Source organism: Taeniopygia guttata, chromosome 30 (assembly GCF_048771995.1).
Source record: "Taeniopygia guttata chromosome 30, bTaeGut7.mat, whole genome shotgun sequence".
NCBI classification, from domain to species: Eukaryota; Metazoa; Chordata; class Aves; order Passeriformes; family Estrildidae; genus Taeniopygia; species Taeniopygia guttata.
The window spans coordinates 6,186,645-6,204,213 of record NC_133055.1 but is presented as its reverse complement, the minus strand read 5'-3'; the positions used below and the strand labels follow the sequence as shown (position 1 = coordinate 6,204,213).

Genomic DNA, 17,569 nt, shown 5'->3' with positions numbered 1-17,569 from the left:
AAATACACCAGCTCATAGACTTTAACATTGTTAACCTTTCATTTCTCTACTCTGGCTTGCTTTGCCTTGGCCCTGGGGAAAGAAATGTTAAAGGTTTTGTTAAGGGATGTTACACCGCTCAATGGAGATGAGTTTAACACCTCAACACACTGGGAATGGCCCAAAAGATACCCACAAAGATAACGCCCAGCAGCAAAACATCAAACCCAGCAGCAAACAGCAACCAACACCTACCCCAGACACTGCCAGGGCTGCAGACACCTGGTCTGCAAAAGGCTGAGAAGGAAATCAGCACTTCCCACCTCATTAACAGCTGAAGCAAAGAAATCCGGGGCCACGAGGAACCCAAATACTAAAAACTGCACATTCTGAAACTACATAACATTAAACCAGTGGATTTAGACTGGTTCAGACTGTATCAAGTTCGGGAAAAATCAAGTAAAACCCACGTGTCATGGAACGGTTATCTCTGCACACCCGGGCTTTGTGGGGATGGAATGATTTCTGCAGCACATCCTGGCCAGAATTAAGGAATGCCTTGACTCTTCCACTAAACATAGTGGTAGAGTTTTTCTTTTTCCTACAGTTTCAGTGCAAAGTTTATAGCATTGGAGTATTTTTTGTAATAATCCTACTTCTATATTGCCGGTTGGGTTTCGGTAGGGATGTGAGAATGATTTTTTACTTCGAGGAGAAGGAGAAGAAAGTGAATTGCTTTGGAATATTTTTGTCTGTGTTTTATGTGGCTCTTAGAGATACCAAAATTTTGGTCTGCATTTTTCAACGTTCACCTTTAGGCTGCACTTCGCAAAACTAGAAGAGATTTAAATGTGACCGTTTACCCATAAACAGTAAACACATGATCTGAAGGAAAAAAAAAAATCAGCAGGTCGTGGGGGGGGGCCACATGTGAGGCTGCTGAAGGCTGCTCTGGAAGAGAAGCTGCATTCCAGGCACCCAGGAGAGGAGCTTTAGAAATGCAAATCAGCACTGCTGGGGCAGAGTGGGGAAAAATGTACCTGGCTCTTCTTGCCTGGGGCAGGAATTGGCTGATTCCCTCTGCCCCTCACCCCAAGCTCTGCCTGCTTGCACAGATGGAATCTGCACGGCTGAAGGCAGAGCCCATGGTGAGGATCTGACTCTGAAACAGAAATGGCTGAGGCTGCAAAGGGAAACAGCAAATGGAGAATGTTGTGAAAACTTCACTAAAATAAGGGGGGATCATCCCCCTGCCCACTCCAATATCTGCTGCCACTGTCTGTGCTGTACAGGGTGTATCAGAGCACTGGGGCTTTTGCTAGAACAAGTCCAGGGAAATTAGTTGGAATTCAAATATTTGATGCTGTATTTAGAAAAATGCAGTCATTCATGCAGCCCCAGCCTGAGGGAGCACCCAGAAATGGGGAAAAGATGAAGGGCCACCAGAACAAATCCTACAACACCATGGACCAGCCCCTGGGAACCCAAACCAATTCACATCAGGAGACTGAGAACCCATTTTTCATTTCAATGGCATCATTAGATTACAAACTGTCCTCGAAAAAAACCAACCAGACAGCTCCAGCTTCTGACCTTCCTACTGACCAATCCACTGAAATGAGGAACACAACATTTCACTAGGGGATGGGACCAGATTATCTGTTAGCAGAAAAAGCAGGAGTTTGTGGAGAACTAAATGATTCAAACTGCTGTTGGCAAAGAGACGACAAAGGTAAAGTCCTGAGAAAGATAAAAAAGGAAATAGGTGAACAGTTTATGTATTGGTCCAAACATGGAAAGGATGGGAATGGGACACACTTTCGTGGCTCCTGGGCAGACCAGGGGTTAAACGAATGCTGCTTCTCCTCTTCTGTGCTGCAGCAACTCACATCTTTTTACCATGCTCCACACCTTGGCAGTGCAGCTCATCCAGCAGCTGAGCCAGGGGATGCAGGTGGCAGCCAGGCCTCCTGATCCACAAACGGCTACAAAAGGACAGGGAATGAGGGCACCGAGAATAATCCCAAAACCAAAGAGGACCCGGGAAGAACAAAACAGAGTCAAGGAGTGAATCTGCCTGGAGAGAGAGCCAGGCACTTGTAGATTAGGAAGCTACGGGAGAAACCCTCAGTTCCAATAAATTTCACAAATTGACCCACACAGCTATTCAAAGTCCCGCTACATTCCCAAACTTCGAGGAGAAGAACAAAGGCTTAACAGAGCCATGAATATCGGCTGGTATACAAAAGGAGGGTGCATATTAACGAGGACAGGCAGCAGGCGCATCGGGAAGTCTGAACCTTCCAAGGACCTCAGCCCGTGGGCAAAGGCAGAGGGAGATGCGGCCGGGAAAATGAGGATAAAAAGGAGGCTGCGGACTACAACCATGGCAGAGAGCGCACGGCAAATGCCCCACGGCCTCTCCCCCTGCTCGGCAATAAAGTCACTTTTACAGGACTCCTCGCTCTCCTCCGGCCACAGAAACCTCCGGCGACGGGAATTTCCCCGCACGCTCCCGGCCGCGGGGCAGCCCCCTCTGTCCTACCCACAGCAGCCGGGCCGAGCCAGCGCTGCTCCGGCAGCGGCTCCTGCCCAGGCCCCGGCGGGAAGGAGACCGCGGGCAGCCGCTCCCGCCGCGCCCTCAGCCCGGGGCCGGCACGGGCCGGACACGGCACCACCGACCCGCCGCAGCCCCCTGCCGCCCCCTCCGCCCGCAGCCAGCCCCGAGCCCCCGCAGAACCCAGCGCGGCTCCCACCTGCGCCGGGGCCGCCTCCGAGCTCCGCCGACGCCGCCTCACCGCGCTCCGGCCGCTGCCGCCGCTCCCGGGCCCGCACAGACGCTCCCGGTGCCAATGGCGCCGCTGCCCGCCCACGGCCGCCCTCAGCCCGCCGCCGGGGCCGTGCTGCGCCCCGCTCCCACCAATCAGCGCGCCGCAACCACGACTGACGGCACCAGCGGCCAATGGCAGCGAGCTGGGGGCGGGCTCTGCGCACGGCCCAGACTCGCCCCGCGCTCTCAGGGCCCCCCGCGCTGCGTGAGGGCAAAGCCGGAGATGAGCAACAGCCCCGGGACGGGCCCGGGCCCGAGGCGGGATTGAGCTGCCCACACAAACAAACTTCTCCGCACCTCCCGCCACGCCTTTCCCGGCCCTGCGCCTTCCGTGCCTCCGGCTCTGCGGGAAGCCCGGGAGCCTCCCTTCTCCTGCCCCTCATTAGTGCATCGGTGCTTCGCTTTGATTTCCCCCAAAAAGGGAAACCTGCCCAAAGCCCTGTGGGTGAGCGGGGGAGGGGAGAGGTTTCTGGCAGAAAACTCCAAAGACTCAGAGCAGGACGAGGAGAAGTCAGTGCAGAGCCTTAAATGCAGATTTCCCCACGCCTCCCTGCTCCCAGCTGCACCTCCTCCCCCGGCAGGGCAGGAGACAGGGAATGGGGCCATGCTCAGCTCATCCCCCGCGGCTTCTCCCTCTGCTCAGGGACAGGAGTCGTTCCCTGCTGCACCCTGCGCTCTCTCCCAGCCGAGACTTCTCCAGGAACTTCTCCGAGCCGAGTCCATCCCCTGGGGCACAGCCCCCTCCAAGTGCTGCAGCGTGGGTCACTGTGCCACGGGCTCGGTCCTGCCAGGCCAGGCTGCTCCAGCGGGGCCCCTCTGCCCACGGGCTCACAGCCTCCTCTCAGGCATCCCCGAGCTCCAGCCTGGCTCCTCCAGGGGCTGCAGGGGGATCTCTGCATCCCCACGGACCTGCAGGGGGATCTCTGCATCCCCACGGACCTGCAGGGGGATCTCTGCATCCCCACGGACCTGCAGGGGGATCTCTGCATCCCCACGGACCTGCAGGGGGATCTGTGCAGCCCCATTGTAATATAAATTGTGGAATAATTCGTGATTATGTAAAATATACATGAAGTCAGTTGTGCTAGTAGAAAAAGATTCTTAAAGTTTTAAAAGACCTGAAGACCCAGCCGGGAAAGACTGGAAACCACAGATGACAGAGAAAGAAAGACCTAATTTGCAATTGAATAAACGTCGCTCCCTGCAGAGATGGGCTCTTTCCGGGGATACTCCACCAGACGCCCAAGGTGAAAAATGCACATATGTTAGTTTGAATAGTAGTGCTGTATTAACATTTTAATAGTACTGTAAATGTAGTTGTGTAGTTAAATTGAAGCTTTAGTAGTTAAAATAGAAACTATGTATCTGGGTTTTCTTTTAAGGAATGACATACTCGCTTTGACATAACCATCACAGAACACCCAAATCTTTCAAAGAAGAGGAATTTATGGTTTTCTTGTCAGAAGAATCTAATTTCTTCAGGCCTTGCTCAGACTCGAAGAGGCCATGGGGATTAAAGGAAATAGTTGGCATATAACAGACAGAGTTTCTTGTTTTAAATAGAATGTATGCATAACCATGAAGGATATATGAATATGCAATAGTGTAGTTTTAGGGGTGATTCCTTTGTTCACAAGGTATGCTTGTTATGGCTTAAGTGCCCCAGAGCATCTGGACATCCTTAATTCTTTGCTTTTTATTGTCTTGTAATTGTCCTATCTCTAAATTTTTATTACTCTAATTGTATTACTATTTTAATAACCATGTTATTATTATTTAAAATTTAACAGCCAAGTGATTGGCGTTTTTCACAATTATGGTAGGATGGTTTTTAACACCTCTCTGCCGGGGCCTTGGGAGAGTCAGGGTGAGGAAGACGGGTCCTGCCCTATTTAGGCAGCCTCGCTCTGTTCCCCTGGTGTGTGACCACAGACACAGGTTATGATCCATGGGCAAAAGGAGACAATAAAACAAAGAAAAGGGAAAGGGTTCCCTAAAACCGCGGTAATTAGCCCCAAGACTAAAGTGTACAAGAAGAACCAAGACCCAAGGACAAAGGATAGGTGAGTATTTGTTGGGATGGGGCGGATAAGGGGGGAATGAATGTGTGTGACAGAAGCTGCTGGGTATCCCAGACTTGCCAAGTGATTGCTGTAGTCTCTCATGCTGCTTTTCGTCTTCTTCATGTGAAAAACGGCCAGTAAAGAGACCAAGGGAGTGATAAAAAAGAGAGAATCCCTCCCAGAGAAACTGGGACTGGATCTTAGGAAGAAGAGGAACCCCGTGGAGTGCCGGATTGAGGGATAAGAGTGCCCAAGAGCATCCAGGATTCAAACCTGCTGGGCTGAGGGATTTGCATCCCAAGAGCACCCAGGGTTGCCGGATTGAGGATATGCCCCAGGGGATCTGGGGCTGGAAAACACAGCCGGACTGAGGGATATCCAAGAACACCGGGACTGGCCAGTAACACCTAAAATTCTGCTGCGATGAGAGACATCCAGGATTAAACCTGCTGGGTTGAGGGATTAACATTCCAAGAGCACTCAGGGTGTAGATATGTAATGTAGACTGTTTGCAAGGAAAAGTTCTCTTGTTTTTGTATGTGAGAGTGAGTGAAAAATAAAAGTGAGTAAATGTAGATGAATGGGAGGATATGTAATGTAGATTGTTTATTCTGAGCTTTACTTTATCTCCTTGGAGGGAGGTGGATTGTGCTGATGTGAGAGTGAGTGTAAAATAAAAGTGAGTGTGGGCTAACGAAAGTATATGTAACAGTATTGTGAAGTCGAGAAGTATGAATGAACAGGCTTGAGGGTGTGAATGTGTGTGAGAGTGAGAGATAAAGGTGAGTAAATATCGATGAATGGAAGTATATGTAATGTAGATTGTTTATTTTGAGCTTTATTTCCTTGGAGGGAGGTGTATTGTATTAAATGGTATTGTGAGAAAAAGGATTTTTTTACGTGGGTAGTTGAAAGAAGGTGATATTCAGGTTATTAGAGAAAGTGGGAAACAGAGGCATGGAGATAAGATTTTGAAAAAGGTGACAGAAAATGCGTAAAAAATAAGAAAACAGGTAAAGAAAAGGGAGGGGAGCAAGAGGGAAAACGAGAAAAAGAAAAGGAGTGGGAAATCAATCAAAGGGATTTTGGAGGATCCCACAAGCACTGCTGAACAATTAGACCAATTTTTTGGTTCAAACATTTATACATGGGAAGAAATGCAGTCGATAATATAGATACTATTTTCTCTGGAAGAAAGGGAAATGATCAGAATTGCAGGCATAAAAGTCTGGAGTAAAGAAAATCCACAGGGTCCCCCCGGGGAGGGCAAAATGCCACTTGCACCTCCTGAGAGGGGTCAAAATTATGAGGAGGGGAGAAAACATATAAATGAGCATTGTAATTTGATTGTTGGGGAAATTGGGGGACCAGCATCTCGAGGGCAAAGTGCTGAGGGACTTTTGGGACACAGCAGGGGAGGGGGGAGGCTCCGGCTGAGTGGTTGGACAGACTTGGGAGAAATAGGAGGCAGTGTTCCAGAGTGGATCCTGAGACTGATGTGAGAAAAGCTTTGTTAAAGATTAACTTTGTGCTTGGCCAGATAATGGAAAAAATTGAAGATCTGCATGACAAATTATTAGATGATTCATTAAAGGAGGCTCAGAAAGTCTGTGGCCAAAGCCAAACTAAAAGCAAAGATTGTGGCAGTCACCATGCGAGAAAAAAATTGCAAGAAAACAATAAAAACCCCACAGGCACTACTCCTAGATATGATGGTGGTAGAGACAGGGGAACAAGAAAGAATAAAATCCCAATGCAATCAAAGTTTCAGGAACATTCCAGGAACATCTGCTTTTACTGTCAGGGCGAAGAACATTATAAAATAGACTGTCCTAAGAGGGTAACAGATCTGAGAATTTTTAAAGAGATGGGCACCGAGGAAGAATACGGATGTCAGAGGCTCTATTCTTTAGGGGACAAATTCTGTCTGGAGCCTGTGATAACTTTAAAAGTGGGTCCCCAAGAGGAAAAATTGGAGTTTGTGGTAGACACAGGGGCAGAAAGAACCTGTCTGTTAAGTATTCCAAAAGGTTATAGTGTAAACAAATATACTATAAATGTAACAAGAACAAAAGGAGAAAGTTTCACAGTTCCTGTCATTAAAAATGTGGTAATAGAAGGAGCATAGTGAACCTTAAAGATGCCTTTTGGGCTTGCCCTTTGGCCCAGGAGAGCTGAGAGATCTTGGCCTTTGAATGGGAGGATCCACTAACTGGGAGAAAACAGCAATTAAAATGGACAAAACTACCACAGGGGTTTACTGAATCTCCAAACTTATTTGGACAAGCTTTAGAAACAATACTACAAACTCTTTGCACTCCTCCTAGAATACAAATTATCCAATATGTGGATGATATTTTTACTTTCTGGGGAAGCTGAAGCTGAAGTTAGAGAGGCTACTATAAAGCTTGTGAATTTTCTTGGGGAAAAAGGATTAAGGGTATCAAAAGGAAAGCTGCAATTTGTAGCAGCAAAAGTAAAATATCTTAGACATTTGATTAGTAAGGGTAGTGAGAAGCTCAACCCAGACTGAATCACAGGAATTCTATCCCTTCCCCCTCCCTCTTCAAAGGGGGAAATCAGAAAAATACTCGGATTATTGGGATATTGTAGATTGTAGATTGAAGGATGCACACAGGCAGTAAAATTTTTGTATGAATAAACTGACAGAGGAGATGATATAAAATGGAACAAAGAAGATGGTGAAAAACTAAGAAAACTGAAGTTAAAACTAGCCCCAATATCAACTTTAAGCTTACCTTCACTAGCAAAACCCTTTCATCTGTAGGTAAATGAAGAAAAGGGGGTAGCTCATAGGGTTTTGTTTCAGGAGTGGGGAGGAGTAAAGAGACCCGTGGCTTATTTATCAAAGATGTTAGATCCAGTAAATCAAGGCTGGCCAGTGTGTGTTCAAGCTATAGCAGCTACTGCAATCCTGGTAGAGAAAAGTCATAAACTGACTTTTGGAGGTAAATCAATTGTGTGCACACCTCATGCAGTATGAAATTTCTTCCGATTTGCATTGTGATTTTTATCTTGAAATACATAACTTACTGTACTCTAGGACTGAGAAACTAGTTTACAGCTGTGACATAGCAAAACCTGCCATTAATTTATTTTGAGTTGATGCAGGCTGTTCACTCAAGTGGTTCTCAGTGTGTAAAGTTAAACTAAAGGTAACACCAGCTGCTTGGTAGGTCAATGAGAAACATTTTTTCTTCCAGCCAGTCCTTTTTCATGTACCCAAATGTGTTTTGCTTTCTTAGTTTTTTTTTGTTTGTTTGTTTGTTATTTTTTCTGGAAGTGCTAACTACTTGCAGTGTAGCTGGAACAGCAGCTAGAGTTGTTCATGCATGAGACTTCTGAAAAATAGGGCTCATTTTTTTCCCCAGACTTGGAGGTGGCTGCATATAGAAAAGGGAACCTACAAAGCGAGGTGAAGAAAAGGTTTCAGTATCTTCTAATGTAAGCTGTTAATTTCTTTGCTTTCGGCATCACTGTGGGTGTGTGACACATACACATTAAAAAGACAGTGGGGGGATCTCTGCTTGCTGTAGGTTTATTTCTTGAGTGAGTTAGAGAGCTGTGAGGAAGTTTTGGGCTCCCTGTGTGGATTACCCAGGCCTGCAGGGAGGGCTTGGCCATGATTCCCTCTGTGCTGCAGGCAGCCCTGCAGCGTGGCAGCAGTGGCTTGCCTCTGGTGAGTTTGCAGGCAGGGTGCTCCAGCACTGCAGTGCTCAGGGGCAGTTTCCTATTATGACATTAAGGCTTGAATTCAGGAGCGCCTCTTCCCACCCAGTTATTGTTTGTACCGTAGGAACCTCTTTAGAGAGTGTTTCCTGGCAGTCAAAAAGAGAGTACTGCAGAGAAAAATTCCTCACTTGCTGTCTTCCCCCTGCCCTCAACTCTATTCATATTTTGTCCATTCCCTCTTCAAAATACAGATTTGTAAAACTCATGCTCTGTGTCCTCAGATGGCCTTCCCAAATCAAACCTTGGCTTCCTTGCAAATTGCATTGCACTAACTAGCATTGCCTTAAATTTGTTTTGGTGCAGGCAGGGTCACTTTGGAAGTCAGTTGTTGTTTACTTTGTTCCTGCAACCTTTTCAAGCTTGTGAATGGAAAAATTGTGATAGCAAACCAAGTCTTTATTTTTGCACTGTCAGCTGTGAGTGGCTGGTAGCCTTGGTGGAGGGTGCCGTGAATTACAGGCCTGCAGAACACGCATAACAAAAGTAATTTACTTTGTAAGGAAGTTGAAAAAGGGGGGAGAGGTGATTGGCAGACTCACCTCTCCAGGATGTAGGACTAATGTCGGAAAGTGGACTGATATTGGAATGTGGATGTTGAAATGTGAAGAGAGAAAAAAAAAGAGAAAGAGAGAAAGGGAGAGAGAGAGAGAAAGAGAGCGAAGGGGAGAGCGAAATACACCCCCAAGGTCCCCTCAGCCACAGCTATCTGTAAGTTCTCCCCCATTCCTGCTAGGCAGAGTGACAACAAGGAGGGGGGGAAGTGGGGAAGGAAAGAGTTAAACCCAAGGCTGTGAACAGGACCACCAGTAGAGAGAAGATCAAGGCAGAGATTGTGACTCTCACAAAGTGGTCTATTGTCTTAAGCAAGGTTTCTTTTTTCTTTCTGATTGCTGTTGTTAAGAAGAGAAGGCTTTTGTTCTGAAGACTTAAAGTCTGTAAGACTAAAACAGTTAAATGTTACCCAAAAAGTAAAAGGCAAGAGATGTGATACATCTCATGTTAAAATTGGCCTGGTCTTTTTTATTTAACTAATTATAGCTCACAGGAAGAAGAATTTGCCTCTGCAGCTATTAACACAGCTGGATACAAGAAGAAGAAGTGGCTGTAGAAAAAGAGTTTAGTTAAACTCAGAAAGTTTTAAAGAAAACTAATGGTAAAAGTTAATGCAGTATTGTTTTTCTTTTAACACTGTGCTATTAAGAAATCCGTTCCAGGTACCACTGAAGCAGCAATCCAAACCACGGAAAGAGGGTGAATTCATGCTAGCAAAACCAAAGGACTTGTGAAGAAACTTGAGGAATGGACTATCACATCTAAACCGGGTGATACCAAATTGACTTCCAACCAGGACTGGGTGGTAATGGTTTGGGAAGACCCAGATGATCCAAGGCAGGTACAAAGAATAACACCTCACTGAGAAATAAGGCAAAGCTTGCATCACTGGTTCTAAGCCCGGCCTGAATAAACCCTAAGACGCCTCCGACACCTCCTTGGCAGAGGAACACTGCCACTTCCAACAGGAGGGTCGGGAGTGTTTCAGTCAAAGAGTTCTTATAGCCTGGCCTCAGCCTGTGGCTTGTACAGGGAAGAAGGGAAATTGCCATCAGTACTACACTGTATATTTTATGTGATTCATCCCAATACTGGACACGCTAGCTGGGTTACAAGTGAATGTTCAAATTATGGGAATAATTGGTGTTGTAGCTCACAAAATCTATGTTCTTGTTGCAAGAGGTATCGAGTACTGAATCAATTCCCTATACAGATAGAACCCAAAACCACTGAAGTAATAACTTTGTTTTGTGGATGGATTATCAGTGCCTGTTTAGTGAGAGATACCTGAGGAACAGTGGGAAACCACAGTTAAGGAGTGTCGAAAAGGACTTGCCTAAAAAAATGAGTAAAAAGGAGTGACAAGGGAAACAGAGGGCAAGCCTGGACTGAGCACTGTACTCACCACCGAGAAGATCACACGTACCTGCTGTGGGAAGCAACCCCACAGGCAGGGGAGGTGGGGGTATAAGCCATGCCAGACCTCTGTCATTCCTGTTTCTGTCTCTCATTTGTTGTCTTTCCCTTCTGAGATACCAGCAAGATCGTGTCCCAAATGCTACGGAAAGTATTACACGGAAAGGAACCAAAGTTCCTTTTTGTTACACACACCCATGTCAACAGCCACAGACCCACCCAAACTGAGTACCTGCAGGCAAAATGGGGAAAATATTGGATTACAAGGAACTTGGGAAAAAGTAGTAATACTTGGGGCATGGAATGTCCAAAAGGAGAGAGATGGATTTGTTTTACATTTGATCTTAGAGATATAGTCCAAGATTCGGTAAAAAGGCAATTAGTAAACAAAAAGGTGAAACCAGCACAGCAATCTAGCTCTGTATTAACCCCAAATTATATACTGCATCGTATTATAGGACTCCAAGCAGTTATAGAGGAGATAACAAACAAAGCTGCTCAGGCACTGGAATTAATATTGAGTCAGCAAAGCCAAACTATAACTGCAGTGTATTAAAATAGGTTGGCTTTACGCTATTTATTGGCTAAAGAATGGGGTGTACCGATTGTTGAAAATAGATGGCAATGAGGGCATCATCCTGGAAAAAACAAAGGATATCAGAAAAAAATTATGACCCTGGTATCAGTCCAAAAAAAACCAAAGGGAAAATAATGTTAAAAACTAACAGGTGGGGTAATGTATTGAGAATGGGATGGTGGAAGAAATTAGGATTCTTCCTTTTATGTGTTACAAGTGTTTTGATATTTCTTCTTTGTTTAATCCCATGTTTTATTTGATTACCAACAGAGTCCAAAGAATGCAAGAGGATAAGAAATATTGCTCAAGCCAAATGATTTATAAAGAATAAGAGGAGGGATTGTGACAAATGCATATTTATGATTGGCTTTTCGCAAGTGTTACAATGAATATTATATGTGTCATGTTAGAAAGTTATGCTGTATTAATTCTCTTACATATTGTGTTAAGCGTAGTTTTAGGTTACAACATAATATTAAAATAGACACTATGTACATGGGGGGAGTTTTCTTTTTAGGAATGAGACACTCGCTTCGAGGAACACCTCAGTCTTCCAAAGGAGAGGAATTTATGGCTTCTTATCAGAAGAAGTTAATTTCTTCAGGCCTTGCTCAGACTCCAAGAGGCCAAGGGATTAAAGGAAACAGCTGACATACAACAGAAAGAGTTTCTTGTTTAGAATAGAATGTATGCATAACCATGAAGGATGTATGAATATGCAACAGTGTATTGGTTTAAGGGTGATTCCTTTGTTCACAAGTCATGCTTTCTGTGACTTAGTGTCCAAGAGCATCCGGACGTCCGTAATTCTTTTCTTTTTATTGTCTTGTAATTGTCCTAACTCTAAACTTTATTACTCTATTATTTTTATAACCATTTTATTATTATCAAATTTTAAAATTTTAAAAACCAAGTGATTGGTGTTTTTCACACCTATGAACCTGCAGGGGGATCTCTGCAGCCCCATTGTTATATGTTATGGAATTATTCGTGATTATGTAAAATATACATTAATAAGTTGTGGTCGTACAAAAAGGTTCTTAAAGGTTTAAAAGACCACAAGCTGCAGCCGGGAAAAGATTGCAAAACCACAGATTGCAGGAGACAGAAAATCCTAGTTTACAAATGAAAATTTCGACCATACCCACCAGAGTTGCGCACAAAAATTCGGGAATTTCGCCCAGACCTGCCCGAATCCCGGCGGGGGCGGGTCCCGGCCCCTCGCAGCCCTCACCTGCACCGGTCTTACACTTACACATTTGATTTGCTTTCTCTTTGCTCTGTTTTTTTTTTAAGAGCTAACACCAGTGGGTCAGAAGGAACTCTGAACCCAGTTATTCTGCCATTTTGGATGATACTTGGAGGTGAAAAAACATATTAGCATACAAGACCTCACCTTATTTGCTTTCCTGTCTTAAAACAGCATTGGTTGCAATAAGGTGTTATAAATCCTTTAGTTTTCTGAGCTGCCCTTATTGGAGGCTTTCTGGGAACCTCTTTGCTTTGCTTAGTTTTTATTGCTTATACTATTTTGTTTCTACCCAAGCCTCATGGTCTTTTTTCAGTTTTTCTCACACACAGACTTTCTAGGTCGAAGGTATGAGATGCGATAATTTACACATAAGCTTTAAGATCTCAGGTTCTGAATTGGCTTGATTAGGAGCCTTCAATTTACACTTGGGGCATAGAACTCACAAATTCTGCATTGTAATAGTACTCATACAAGGTGCTAGCCTCTTAATGCACCAAAAACTCCCAGGAATTGCCTGTAGGCTATTCCGTTTATCACTTTGGCACTTTTCCTTTATTTAAACTCTCTTTTACAAAATCTCAGTTTTTTCTAAAGCATTGTTTCTAGTGACACTTATTTCGTTACCCTGCAAAAGGCTGTGTCTGTTACAGCAAAAACTCTGATATGCTCACAAACACAGAACCCTGTCCTTATCTCAAATTCAAGGAGAGTCAGGGCTTAAGTTGTTGTGAGGGAGGAATTCTTGGAATTCCTTTGATTTGTTTTGCTACAGTTAAACATAAATCATTATAGTGCAGCTCTTCTGCGTAAAATGCTACACTTGTTGCAAAAAAAATCTTAAAATCTCTATAAATGCAACTATATAATCTCGAGAATTAAAATACTATAATGTGGGGGAAGAATCACACAAACTCACTGGGAAACTCACTGGTGGTATCTCTTAAAGTGTCCCGTTTTCTCAACACAGCACAGCATAACAGCGCAGAGTAAAACTCCAGGAATCCAAGTCCGAACCACTGGGGCAGAGGAACCCCCGCAGTTCGTCTAGCCACTGTTCAAATGCTCACAAATCACCGCCTTTAAACACAGTGCACGTCCTCAGCCCCGTTTCTCCGCTTGTTTCCCTTCCCCGCGGGCACTCAGGCCCAGGAGCGAGGCCGGGCCCTGCCGGCTCTGAGGGACTGCCCGGCAGTGCTGCTCTGGCACCCCAGGGCCCTCTCAGTCCGTCCCTTTATCGCACACCAGCGCTCCTTGGCTGTCTCCGCAGGTGGCAAGCGAGGCAGAGCAGAGCCCCTCCAGGGAAATTCCCCGGGTGCGCCAAGGAGGTCTGTTCTACCCCCTGCCCCTGCGAGGACAGAAAACCTCCTGCCTGGCTCACCATAATGAAATGTGGATGAAAAATCAAACCCTACAATTTTAATAAAGATTTGTAGGGAATGGGTATGTTTATTTATAGCACTGTGGACGCATGTCAGGACTTACTGCCCTTTAATGGACATGCGTCCACAGCGTTATAAATAAGCATACCCATTCTCTACAAATCTTTATTAAAATTGTAGGGTTTAATTTTTCATCAGTGTTTCACTCCCCAGGAGCAGGAAAATCCCCATTCCCTGTTTCCTTGTGGCTGCAGCCTGGAACATCCACTCAGAATGATGAACTTTCTGACAGCCCTGCTGAATGACACCAGGACAAGGTTGGTGAGAAACGGAGGAAAATGTGTTTTGATAGGAAATTACAAAATTATTTCTTTCTGTCGCATTAATTTTTAGTCCATTGCAGTTCTGTTTTCACAGTGCCACCTTCTCAGCTGATTGTGTTTGTGTCCTCCTTTCTCTCTGGCCCCTCTTTGCCTGCTCTGTTTCTCTCTCAGTGTTTCCCTTGATCCAGGGCAGCTCCCACCAAAGGCCCTGCCCTGATTTCATTCCCAATCCATGAGCTGCAACAACACAGGGATGAAGTTATGAAGGCTGGCAGTGAAATGTCACTGTAGGATCCTGCTGCAGCACCCCCTGCCCCGCCAGCATCGCCCCAGCCCCGAGCCGCAGGGCAGGGGGAGGCCGAGCTCGCCCCGGCTCTATCGAGGGGTCTCCGGGAGGATTTTTCTGGAGAGCGCTCGGAGCCGGCAGATGCCGAGCCCCGGATCCCTCCGGGCTCCCCAAGAGGAGCTTTTTCGGGGGCAGAGGAGCTGTGATCGCCCCTCGGAGGGTCCCGGGGGACCACGCGGGGCTGGCCCGGTGCTGACAGGGCGGGACATTGGTTTTGGGGATCCCCGTGAGAGCCGGGGCTGCGGAACGTGGGACCCCCGGGGCGGCAGAGGGGAAGGGGCGGTACCGGAGCTGGGGGACCCCCGGCAGCCGGAGATGAGGCGGGGACGGGACCCCTGAGCCTGGCAGGGCCTGTCCTGGGGTGACCTCACGATGCTCGTACCCCCATTGGTCCGTTTGGCCCCGAAATGAGTTCTGCACCTTCAGGGCTGGTTCTGAGAGCGAAGAGGGGGAGGAAGAAGCGCGCAGTTTGTTTTCAGGAGCTGCACTCACCCCTCCACATTCCGGCTCCTGGGCTGCTGAGATGCCTTAAGGAGCTGGGACAGAGGCCAGACGGAGCCAAGAGGAATAAAGAGGATATTTATTGAAGTGCCTTCAAAGGCCACACCCCGGCAGTACCGGAGCCACGGTCGGGGCTCTGCCCGGATGGCTCCGAGATGGAAGCAAAAGAGGGCTTGGTCATGAGAGCTCACATTTTAATAACTGTTAGTGCATTTGCATACAGGATTTAACAGCCCAATTAATAGCTTCAAATTATGAAGTTTCATTCTCCTTGCTTGCCTGCCCTATGCTTTTCCTGTCGTTTGTGCTTTGGGCCTGAAGTTTGAAGAGATTGTCCTTGAGTCTCCAGCTAGAACAGGATTGTTTTGTCTTCACCACCCTGTGAAAAGATCCCAGGAACACTTAATCTAAAGCTAGAAGCTGCACACTGAAACAGAACAGAAAAACTTAAACCTGAGGTATCAGTTGTCTGCCAACAGACAGCGGGACAGAGCTCTCCTTTGCTTTTAGTTAGTTTTTAGCTCGCTGAGGCAGAGAAGTTCCCTGGGCTGTGGTTTTTCTTTTTCTTTGGAGCTGTTTAAACCTGCTCTGGACTGAACACCAGAAGAGCACCGGCAGCTCACACCTGTGGCCCACCGGGCTGGGCCTGGGCCATGGAGGGACTGATCAGAGCCTGAGTGAGCCGAGCTGCAGCCCACGGAGGGACTTTCTGAGTTTGTCATCTCTTTTGGAGCAACAACAGGTTTTATTCTTTAATATTGTTCATGTTTTGTGCTGGTGAATGCTTTGCCTGTTAAATAAACAGTTTTTTTCTACTTTTCTCCAAGGAAATCTTTTCCTGAACTGGTTGGGGGAGAGGCCACTTGAATCTGCTTTCTAGAAAACCCCCTTTGGGGGGTTTCTCCCAGATTTGCTCTAAACCAGGACAGGGTGGTGGGGACAGGGGGGAGCCCCAAGTGCCTGGACCGGGGGGAGGCTGGAGAGGGGGACCCTTGTACTGCAAAATCCCCCCAGCATCCCTAAGCAGGACCCTGGAGAAGGGGGATCCCCAGGACCCTCGAGGATCCCCAGCAGCCCTGAGACGGGGGACACCAGAACCCCAGAGGGATGGGACTGGAAATGGGACACTCCTGGTGGCTTTTTTTTTATTAACTCGTGATTTTTGGAAGTTTTTATGGACACCTGGAGACTTCTGGAAATGGATTTGGGCAGGGGGAATCCCCAACCCAAGATGTTCACACCTTGTTTTTCCCCACACCAGGATTTCCCACTCCCAAACTTTGGCTGGATGGAGGAGGAGGCTGTGAGGAAGATGCCCTGGGACACCGAGGCAGGTGAGGAGGAAGTCAGTGCCCCTTTCCCCCTCTCTCCTGCTCCATCTCCCAGCCCAGCACAGCCCCTGGCCGCAGGACAGCCCCGCTGCCGGTGCCCTCCTGCCGGGGACGCACTGGGGGGATCTCCTTGCCCTTCCCTGTGGCACGGAGGCAAATCCCATCCTCTCCTTGTCCTTCCTCCCCCAGAGCAGGAGCTGAGGATGGAGAACAGGGAGGACAAATCCCTGCAGCAGAACATTGTGGAAGAGGCTGTTTTGAGTGGCTTCATGGCTGAGGAATCAAAGGGGGAGGAAAAGCCCCAGAGATCCCACAGGAGGAGGGGCTGCAAACGCAGATCACCAGGACCTGAGGAGGAAAGACCCACCCTGTGCCGGGGAGGTGGGCAGAGCTTCAGCCAGGGATCAGAGCTGGTGGTCCGTGAGGAACCTCGTGACAGGGAGAGGCCCTACGAGTGCTCGAAGTGTGGGAAGAGCTTCAGGAAGAGTTTCAACCTGATCTGCCACCAGAGGATCCACACTGGGGAACGGCCTTACGAGTGTGAGGAATGTGGGAACAGCTTCAGCCACAGGTCTGACCTGATTGTCCACCAGAGGATCCACACAGGGGAGAGGCCCTACGAGTGTCCTGAGTGTGGGAAGAGGTTTCACACCAGCTCCCATCTCCTTGTACATCAGCGGATTCACAGACAGGAGAGGCCCTTCCGCTGCCCCGACTGCGGGATGGGCTTCAAGCACAACTCCACCCTCGTCACCCACCGGCGCATCCACACCGGGGAGAGGCCCTACGAGTGTCCCCGGTGTGGGAAGAGCTTCTCAGACCGCTCATTCTTTACCCGGCACCAGCGGAGGCACCGGTAAGGGAAGCCCTGCGAGAACCCCGCCTACAGGAAGAGCTTCGTGCGCTGCTCCAGCTCCATCCCCATCAGAGGACCCACCCTGGTCAGAGCCCTGGTGACCCACATGCCCTGTGATACACAGAGGGAAGTGGCTGCTGTTATTTTATTTTGCCTCTTATTATCTTTTGTCTTCCTCTCTTCAAAACACAGAAAATTTGGGTTAAAATCAACAATTTCATCAAAAGCATCTAAAGCCTCACATTTTACTTGTGTGTTGAGGAATCTTGGGTTCCAGGAGATATCTGTGAGGATATGGGGGAGTTTGGGGGATATTTGGTTTAGTTGCCTTTATTTCTTGGCACTCTAAAAGATGAGAGGGACTGATCTGACTGCTCAAATTCACTCAGTGCCACTAAAAACTGCTGAATC

General features: G+C 47.3%; 1 pseudogene; it reads left to right on the top strand.

Annotated features, from left to right (window-relative positions):
* LOC140680996 (uncharacterized) overlaps positions 1-17,162 on the top strand; it is a 608,239-nt pseudogene extending 591,077 nt beyond the window's left edge.
* Positions 17,163-17,569: the final 407 nt, after the last annotated feature.